Raw genomic sequence first — 10,552 nt, 5'->3', positions numbered from 1 at the left:
TCTTTTCCAATGAGTCAACTCTTCTCATGAGGTGGCCCAAGTACTGGAGTTTCAGCTTTAGCATCATTCCTTCCAAAGAAATCCCAGGGCTGACCTCCTTCAGAATGGACTGGTTGGATCTCCTTGCAGTCCAAGGGACTCTCAAGAGTCTTCTCCAACACCACAGTTCAAAAGCATCAATTCTTCGGCGCTCAGCCTTCTTCACAGTCCAACTCTCACATCCATACATGACCACAGGAAAAACCATAGCCTTGACTAGACGGACCTTAGTCGGCAAAGTAATGTCTCTGCTTTTGAATATGCTATCTAGGTTGGTCCTAACTTTTCTTCCAAGGAGTAAGCGTCTTTTAATTTCATGGCTGCAGTCACCATCTGCAGTGATTTCTGACACTTTCCACTGTTTCCCCACCTATTTCCCATGAAGTGATGGGACCGGATGCCATGATCTTCGTTTTCTGAATGTTGAGCTTTAAGCCAACTTTTTCACTCTCCTCTTTCACTTTCATCAAGAGGCTTTTTAGTTCCTCTTCACTTTCTGCCATAAGGGTGGTGTCATCTGCATATCTGAGGTGATTGATATTTCTCCCGGCAATCTTGATTCCAGCTTGTGTTTCTTCCAGCCCGGCATTTCTCATGATGTACTCTGCATATAAGTTAAATAAGCAGGGTGACAATATACAGCCTTGATGTACTCCTTTTCCTATTTGGAACCAGTCTGTTGTTCCATGTCCAGTTCTAACTGTTGCTTCCTGACATTAAAAAGAATCAAATAATGCATTTGCAGCAACATAGATGGACCTAGATATTATCATACTAAGTGAAATGTTATAAAAGAAAAAAATACCATGTTACATCACTTATATGTGAACTCTAAAATATGACACAAAATAACAAATCTACAAAATAGAAACAACTCACAGACAGAGAACAGTCTTGTGGTTGCCAAGGAGGTGGGGAGTGGATGGGGGGATGGATTGGGATTATGGGATGAGTAGATGCAAACTATATATTACATAGAGAATGGATAAGCAACAAGGTCCTACTGTATAGTATAGGCAATTGTATGCAATATCCTGTGATAAACCCTAATGGAAAATAGTATGACTGTATATTTAACACTCACTTTGCTGTATAGTAGAGATTAACACAACATTGTTGATACACCTTGTTGATACAATAAATTTTTAAAAGTTAAAAATTCAACCTTTTAAATTTCTTTCTTTTTTTGCGACTTAAGGCAGAATTCGACCTTCAAAAACAACCAAACCTGTGGGATCTTGAAATAGAAGATAGACTATTAATACTATCTTAAACTTATGCATTCACTTAAATGGCCAGTTGATACCTTGGCCTTAATGGGCACAAGAGCCACAGGCATTTCAAAATCCTATTTCTTAAAGGTAATGACAATTATAACTAATACATACTACCTATGATACACCAGCCACTATTCTATCACTTTACATATTAACTCTTTTCTCATAACAACCCTATTATTATTTCACAGAAGAGGAAATTGGAACACAGACATTAAGTAGACTGCCTTAGTTAAACATTAGTTTTACAGTCAGGAAATGGCAAGGAGGTATAAACTCTAGTGAGTTTTCAGCAGCTACTTGTTAAATCTGCTTTGCATACACCGGTGAAAACTTGTGCATATACTTTTTGCTGACTGTGATGGTGATGATGTTTTACGTCATCTATGTTTTACGTCTCTCAGATTTTAAGCAGATAGAGTTTGGGCACAACTGTATTTCTCAATCATTGCTGTTTTTTGCTTTTTATCTTCACTGTTGTCAGTATTCCATATCTTCAGAGACAGAAGCTTTGGAAAAGTGAGTAATTAAAACTATTCAAATCAATGGTAACATTTGGTTTATGATTTCTGAAGCTCATGATTTCACCCCATGCTTGGTAGGATGTGTCTAGATAATTTCCACTGTGGTTTCCATAGCACTGCTTTTGAATTCCTTCCAAATGCATGCTTTTTAATGGTTTCCCCAGTGATCTGATGAGTGACTGACCCTAGCTGTATGATAATTCCTAATTAGGCCTAAACAGGTTATTATAGTTTGGTACAATGAAAAGAAAAACTGCTATCAGACTGTTTCTGAATAACCTTCCTTCTAGCAATGCTTTTTTCATATATATATATATTTTTTACTTTCTTTTCTCCAAGTTTTGCCTTTTTAAATTAATTTATTTATTTTTAAATGCCCCTTGATGTGGTTTAGTTCTCAAGGTATCACTTCAACTTGTGTTGAATCTTAGCCTAAAAGTACTTATTTACTTACCCAAAGACTTTGTTTTACAAATATAGCAGCCAGCTAAGCTCCCTGATTTACCTGGTGTCCATGAGTCATTCTAACAAAGCAGGAACACCTGTTGACCTATTTACCAACTGCCCACTATGGAGACAGTTGCAGTGTCAGAGTTTTGAGATGTGACAACTTCCCTGATGGGGATTTAACTAGTGGTTTGTACTGCATTCCTGGTAGAACTCTGGAATGATGATTCATAAGAACTGAATCATTGTAGGGAATTAAGGAAAGGAATGGTGTAGGCCATCTGTTCATTAGCAAATGTTCTCACTTTGGTGTTAACAAATATTGACCCCAGATCTGACAGCAGTATGAAAGGAAGTATGCCAACTTTTCAAACTGATGTGAAATTAGAAATTAAAGTCAGTTCGTGATCATCAAACATCAAATATAATGGGCTGAGTAGGGAATGTGGTTTTAAATAAATAGAATTCAACATTGCCATAAACACTTTACATTGTTCAAAGAGAAGATTTTGGCAATTGTACTCCCTACATTTCTCAAAGAATTGTATTGAAAAATCACATAAAAATAAAACTATTATGTATTGATATTATTCTTCTTCAACATTCAGAAAACTAAGATCATGGCATCCGGTCCCATCACTTCTTGGCAAATAGGTGGGAAACAGTGGAAACAGTTGCAGATTTTATTTTGGGGGGCTCCAGAATCACTGCAGATGATTTTGCAGTCTGCAGCCATGAAGTTAAAAGACACTTACTCCTTGGATGAAAAGTTATGACCAACCTAGACAGCATATTAAAAAGCAAAGACATTAGTTTGCCAACAAGGGTCCATCTAGTCAAAGGTATGGTTTTTCCAGTAGTCATGTATGGATGTGAGAGTTGGACTATAAAGAAAGCTGAGCGCCGAAGAATTGATGCTTTTGAACTGTGATGTTGGAGAAGACTCAAGTCCCTTGGACTGCAAGGAGATCCAACCAGTCCTGAATATTTATTGGAAGGACTGATGTTGAAGCTGAAATGACTGAGCGACTGAATTGAACTGAACTTCACCCAGAAGGAAGGAATAAGCTAAATGATCGCATTCTTTGAATAGTACTGCCAAGCTGGTTTTACCTATTCTGAACTATAGAATCTTAATTGCAATAGGGATCCTAAAGAGAGTCTTTAACTTGGTATATTCATTGCTGTATTAGGATATTAATTACTAGTTAATGATCACAAACTTTGTGGTTTTAAACAAAAAAATTATCCTAACAGATCTGGAGGTCAGAAGTCCCAAATGGGTCTCACTGGTCTAAAATCAGGTTGTAGGGGAAGATGTGTTTCTTGAATTTTCCAGCCTCTGGAGTCACCTGCTTCCCTTGACTCAGAGTGTTTTCCATCTTCAGAGCCAGCAATTGTTACAGGGAAGAACTGACTCTATATTGGATCTGTTCCTTTTACTTTAACCTTTTGCTTCCTGGTGCTTTTGCTCACTAAAAGGATACTGTCCAAACATAATGGCCTGCCTTGGGGAACCTTGCCCCTCTGCCAGAATGTTAAACCAAAATGCCTTTGTTTGGGACCCTGTCCACCTGTGGATGGCTAGAGGAAGGATAATATTAACATATCCTCTTCCGGAGCTGGCCATTCTGGGAGATATTTGCAAGATTAATGGCCTTTTTACTTTATGTCCTCACCTCCCCCATGTCTGTTCTATACAAGAATCTGGCATCCAAACCCTGAGACATTAGTCTGCCATTTCTCCATCAGTCAGCTTTCTGAATACAGTCATATTCCTTGCCTCAACACCTCATCTCTTGGATTTATTATCCTGTGTGTGGCGAGCAGAGTGAGCTTGGATTAGGAAATACAGTGGTGTTGTAGTTTTTCTCCTTATGCATTATTCTGACACTGACTCTTCTGCCTGTCTCGTCTACTTTTGGGGGCCCTTTTGATTACATTAGAGCCACCCAGATAATCCATGATAATCTTGAGCTTCCCTGGTAGCTCAGACAGTAGATAATATGCCTGCAATGCAGGAGACCCAGGTTCAATCCCTCGGTTGGGAAGATCCCCTGGAGAAGGGGATGATTATCCACCCCAGTATTCTTGCCTAAAGAATTCAATGAACAAAGGAGCCTGGCAGGCTACAGTCCATGGGATCCCAGAGAGTTGGACGCGACTAAGCAACTAACACTTTCACTTTTTACTTTGATTAAATAACCTTATTTTTATCTGCAATCATAATGTCTTTGCCTTGAGATGTAACATATTCACAAGTTCTAGAGATGAACATGTGGACATCTTTGTAGGTTGGGGGTCAGGGGGCACTAATCTACCGACTATAGCTGTTCACAGTGTGCTGCCTAGAGTATATAGGTTTTTACATCCATATTTTAGGTTTAAGGTTCTTAAATTACTTTTATTTTATTATTTTTGTTATCCATATACACATACACACACACATACATGTCAAGCAATCTCTATCCTAAATCCTGTTTGAATGAAGCACTGTATAAACAAAAATGTAAATATTTACCAAATGTATTTCCTATGATTATGATACAAATTCATACATAAAATGCTTATACACATGAATAATAAAAACCTAAAGCTCACCCTCATATAAATAGGAAGATAGATCTATTAAATTATTGAATATTTATAATTATTAAATTATTTTAATAAATATTATTGATTTATTAAAATTTATTATTATTTTAATAAATTAATTTTATTAATAAAATTTTTATTTAAATTAAATAAAATTTAATTTTATTTAATAACATAGTACTTGTTATTTTAATAAATTATTTATTAAAATTTATTTTAATAAATTATTTAATTTATTAAATTATTAAATATTTATATATTTATTAAATATTTCAAAACAATTTCTGGAAAACAGAAATTGGAAGAGGGTTGATAATGAAACAGGTAGAGAAATGATAACTCCAACAGACTATGAGCTTGCTGCTGAAGATATAGGAACCAGTGGGATCAGATTGGGCGGGTTAGACAGTGAATGGGACTGAAATCAGAGGGATTAATTACATGTCCCTATACAAATTCAACAATATTTATAGGCTTCCCTATTCACTATCTTGCTCACAGAGCAGAAGCAGACAGCTTCTTACAAGGCATAGACGTTTATTGTCTTAAGAAGGAAAAAAGAAAACTAGAAATAATTTTCTAGAGGACAACTAAGGTTTCTGGTGAAGATTTTGGAGCTTCCAAGAAAATATTTCTCATTCTAGAATTTGAGCCAATTTGTAGCTGTGTAATGGTTTTCTGATGGCTCACAATGAAGTGTATTATACCAACTGACATACTCTGAATTTCCTCACTAGAGTTCGTCAAAACTTTTATGTAGGAGAGAAGACCTGGTTAGAAAAGGGACCAAGATACCCAATATTATAGAATATCCACAGTGGCAATCTGCCTGTTTTTTTTAAAAAAAAAAAAAAAAAAAAAAAAAAAAACTTGTGGTGACAAACGTTGCTGTGGGAGTCCATGGAAAAATCAAAGGAAAGTATTTTCCAAAGCTGAAAAGTGTCTTCAGACCAAAAGGATACATCCAGTGTCCAGGAAAATAAGTGTTGAAAGACCCACGCTTAGTGAGTGTCATGAGCTTTCAGAATACCAAGATTAAACGAGGATCCTAAAAACTTCAAAGGCAAAAACCCAAATCACTCACAAGGAACTGATAGTTACACTGATGTCAGATTTTTTTCCCCCGACTATACAAGAGAGTAAAAAATAATGGCAAAACAAATTTAAGATTCTGTCATAAGGTTAGTTTTGATCTAGAAACTTGTATTCAACAAATTATCAGGTGAGGGCAGAATATACATATGCTTTCTTGCATTTAAGTTCTCAGAAATTTGAATATTTGTTTAATAAGAATGTAGTCCCACAAGAAGAGAGAATATACCAGAAGTGGGAAGCATAGGAAATAATGAAAACAGTGCGCTCAATAAATAAAGTAGTAAGAAGTGTCTTGTGAGGTCAGTGTCCAGCAGAGTAAGAGCAACGAATCCATTCAGGCAAAAAAAGGACAGAGGGCTCTGAAAAGGAGAGCTTCTAAAATAAAATTGTCTCAAGCTTAGAAAAAGTCCAGAGTCAGAGTATGTTAAATGCATATAAATAGAAATAAATATGCAGAGAAATAGAGGAAAACAATAGAATGGGAAAGACTAGAGGTCTCTTCAAGAAAATGAGATACCAGGTAACATTTCATGCAAGAGATGAGTGATCACACCATTGTCATTATCCGGGTCGTGAAGATCCTTTTTGTACAGTTCTTCTGTGTATTCCTGCCATCTCTTCTTAATATCTTCTGCTTCTGTTTAGTCCATACCATTTCTGTCCTTTATCGAGCCCATCTTTACATGAAATGTTCCCTTGGTATCTCTAATTTTCTTGAAGAGATCTCTAGTCTTTCCCATTCTGTTGTTTTCCTCCATTTCTTTGCACTGATTGCTGAAGAAGGCTTTCTTATCTCTTCTTGCTATTCTTTGGAACTCTGCATTCAGATGCTTATCTCTTTCCTTTTCTCCTTGGCTTTTCACTTCTCTTCTTTTCACAGCTATTTGTAAGGCTTCCCCAGACAGCCATTTTGCTTTTTTGCTTTTCTTTTCCATGGGGATAAAGATGGGCTCCATAAAGGACAGAAATGGTATGGACCTAACAGAAGTAGAAGATATTAAGAAGAGGTGGCAAGAATACACAGAAGAACTATACAAAAAAGATTCTTCATGATAACTTATCTTCATGATAATTCTCCCAGGTAACCACAATGGTGTGATCACTCACCTAGAACCAGACATTCTGGAATGCAAAGTCAAGTGGGCCTTATGAAGCATCACTATGAACAAAGCTAGTGGAGGTGATGGAATTCCAGTTGAGCTATTTCAAATCCTAAAAGATGATGCTGTGAAAGTGCTGCACTCAATATGCCAGCAAATTTGGAAAACTCAGCAGTGGCCACAGGACTGGAAAAGGTCAGTTTTCATGCCAATCCCAAAAAAGGCAATGCCAAAGAATGTTCAAACTACCACACAATTGCACTCATCTCACACGCTAGCAAAGTAATGCTCAAAATTCTCCAAGCCAGGCTTCAACAGTATGTGAACTATGAACTTCCAGATGTTCAAGCTGGATTTAGAAAAGCGAGAGGAACCAGAGATCAAATTGCCAACATCCACTAGATCATCAAAAAAGCCAGAGAGTTCCAATAAAATATCTACTTCTGCTTTATTGACTATGCCAAAGCCTTTGACTGTGTGGATCACAAAAAACTGGAAAATTCTGAGAGAGATGGGAATACCAGACCACTTTACCTGCCTCCTGAGAAATCTGTATGCAGGTCAGGAAGCAACAGTTAGAACTGGACATGAAACAACAGACTGGTTCCAAATAGGAAAAGGAGTATGTCAAGGCTGCATATTGTCACCCTGCTTATTTAACTTATATACAGAGTACATCATGAGAAATGCTGGACTGGATGAAGCATAGGCTGGAATCAAAATTGCTGGGAGAAATATCAATAACCTCAGATATGCAGATGATACCACACTTAAGGCAGAAAGTGAAGAAGAACCAAAGAGCCTCTTGATGAGAGTGAAAGAGGAGAGTGAAAAAGTTGGCTTAAAGCTCAACATTCAGAAAATGAAGATCATGGCATCCAGTCCCATCAGTTCACAGCAAATAGATGCAGAAACAATGGAAACACTGAGAGAATTTATTTTGGGGGGCTCCAAAATCACCTCAGATGGTGACTGCAGCCATGAAATTAAAAGATGCTTGCTCCTTGGAAGAAAAGTTATGACCAACCTAGACAGCATATTAAAAAGCAGAGACATTCCTTTGCTGACAAAGGTCCATCTAGTTAAAGCTATGGTTTTCCAATAGTCATGTATGGTTGTGAGAGTTGGTCTATAAACAAAGCTGAATGCTGAAGAATTGATGCTTTTGAACTGTGGTGTGGGAGAAGACTCTTGAGAGACCCTTGGACAGCAAGGAGATCCAACCAGTCCATCCTAAAGGAATCAGTCCTGAATATTGATTGGAAGGACTGATGCTGAAGCTGAAACTCCACATCTTTGACCACCTGATGTGAACAGACTCATTGGAAAAGACCCTGATGATGGAATAGATTGAAGGGAGGAGAAGGGGATGATAGAGGATGAGATGGTTGGATGGCATCACCAACTCAATAGACATGAGTTTGAGTAAATTCTGGGAGTTGGTGATGGACAGGGAGGCCTGGTGTCCTGCAGCCTATGGAGTCGCAAAGAGTTGGTTACAACTGAGCAACTGAACAAAACTGAAATACAAATAATGCAAGAGAGAAAATTGCAAGTAGAATTCCTGAGGAAAAACCTGGAGAAGATAGTCGGGGCTCATATGTGATGATAAGTGATAGATGGCATGAATCACTCAGTAGTGCCTGACTCTTTGTTACCCCATGGACTGTAGCCTGCGAAGCTCCTCTGTCCATGAAATTCTTTAGCCAAGAATACTGGAGTGGGTTGCCATTTCCTTCTCCAGGGGATCTGCCCAACCCAGGGAGGAAACCTGGGTTTCCCGCATTGCAGGCAGATTCTTCACCATCTGAGCCACCAGGGAGGCCTGTGAAGTTAAGTATATTAATCTTAATTTTCTCATCAAGTGGCTTAAGTCAAGATATTGTACTCACTAGGAGGAAACACAACCCAAACACATTGCTTGAATGTTTAATGACAATGTCTATATTATTGTAAGTATAGAAATTATATTTTATTGGATCTCTCTCAATTTTTAGAGAAAAAACAAAAAACCCTGAATACGGTTGCCAGATACTAAGTAAATATTAACAAGCTTGCTAAGGTGTAGCCAAGAGGATGGGATAAGAAGAGGGAAAAGTTAAGAAATGGCTGAGTGGAGTATGGCACTAATGTTCTTATCTCACAAAGCAGCGAGTCAGTAAGAGATAATGTTGAAAGTATCTGGAGCATCTATTTTAAATTATTAAAGATCACCAACAGAACAATTAAAAAATAATTGAGCCATGAATATCACACTCTAAGAGGAAGACTGTAACAGATGCTGTGGACACCCTACCCAAATTCTTGTAGTCTCCCCTGGAGGCCATCAGAGCCTGGTCCAGCACACGCTGACCCTGGTCCCCTGTGACTCTCTCTGTTGGGATGGGATTGGCCTGTGAGCTGAACAGGCTAGAAGTGTTTTGAAGATGGCCCAGGAATAACCCCTCAACCAGTGAGGATGAGATTCTGCTTTTAATGAGAAACCATCAAGCTGTCTCTTTTTAGAGCATCCCCTGAGATATTGGTCCAGTTGCTCACAGGGGTAACTCACACATTAATCTACCTTTCACTGGTTTTCCCTCCCTTCTGGGTTCCATTTCTCGTTCCATCCTTGTGCTTCCCAGAATTGCCCTCTCAAATAAACTGCTGCTGCTGCTGCTGCTGCTAAGTCACTTTAGTCATGTCTGACTCTGTGCAACCCTACAGAGAGCAGCCCACCAGGCTCCTCTGTCCCTGGGATTCTCCAAGCAAGAACACTGGAGTGGATTTACCATTTCCTTCTCCATCCTCAAATAAACTGCTTGTACATAAATTCTTTTCTCAGGGTCTGTTTGTAGCGGGAGCTAAACTATAAAGTGTGATTTAGACCCCATAATCAGGAGCTGATATATATCATCTATGCGAAAATGGCACTTTGAGCATATTACACAGTTAGGATGAAAGTCACTAGAACAAATTTAAACAGTAACATTAACAGAGTTTTTCTCTGATGGAGTGAGAGGAGGGATGGGAGATTTTGCTTTTTATTACATAAGTGCCAAAGGGTATGAACAGACCACTTACAAGAGAAAAAGCTAAAACATATATAAAAATTTCTGAACTTCCCTAGTAATCAAAGAAATGTAACAATGAGTTATTTTCCTCTTATCAATTAGGAAATCCTTAAACACTTGGCTACACGAGTAGCAAGGGTGGAGTGAAAGGAATGCTTTTTTTTATACAAGGTGAAGTGAAATAAGCACTTTTTCATACACTGCCCGAGAGATTTTAAACTTACATGATCTTCCTGAAAAAGCAATTGAGTGATTTGGTTAAGAGCATTCATATTTTTTTTACTCCCCAGCTCTGTTATTTTGTTTCTTGGGAACAATTCCAGATGATGAATCAAAACTACAAACATTCATCCATAAGGCTGAACTGTTATTTACAATTGTGAAAACTACAGTTATCTAAATACTTAAAATTTAGGGAAATT

Source organism: Oryx dammah, unplaced genomic scaffold, assembly GCF_014754425.2.
Source record: "Oryx dammah isolate SB20612 unplaced genomic scaffold, SCBI_Odam_1.1 HiC_scaffold_11163, whole genome shotgun sequence".
NCBI lineage: Eukaryota > Metazoa > Chordata > Mammalia > Artiodactyla > Bovidae > Oryx > Oryx dammah.
Note: the sequence above shows the minus strand (reverse complement) of the source record.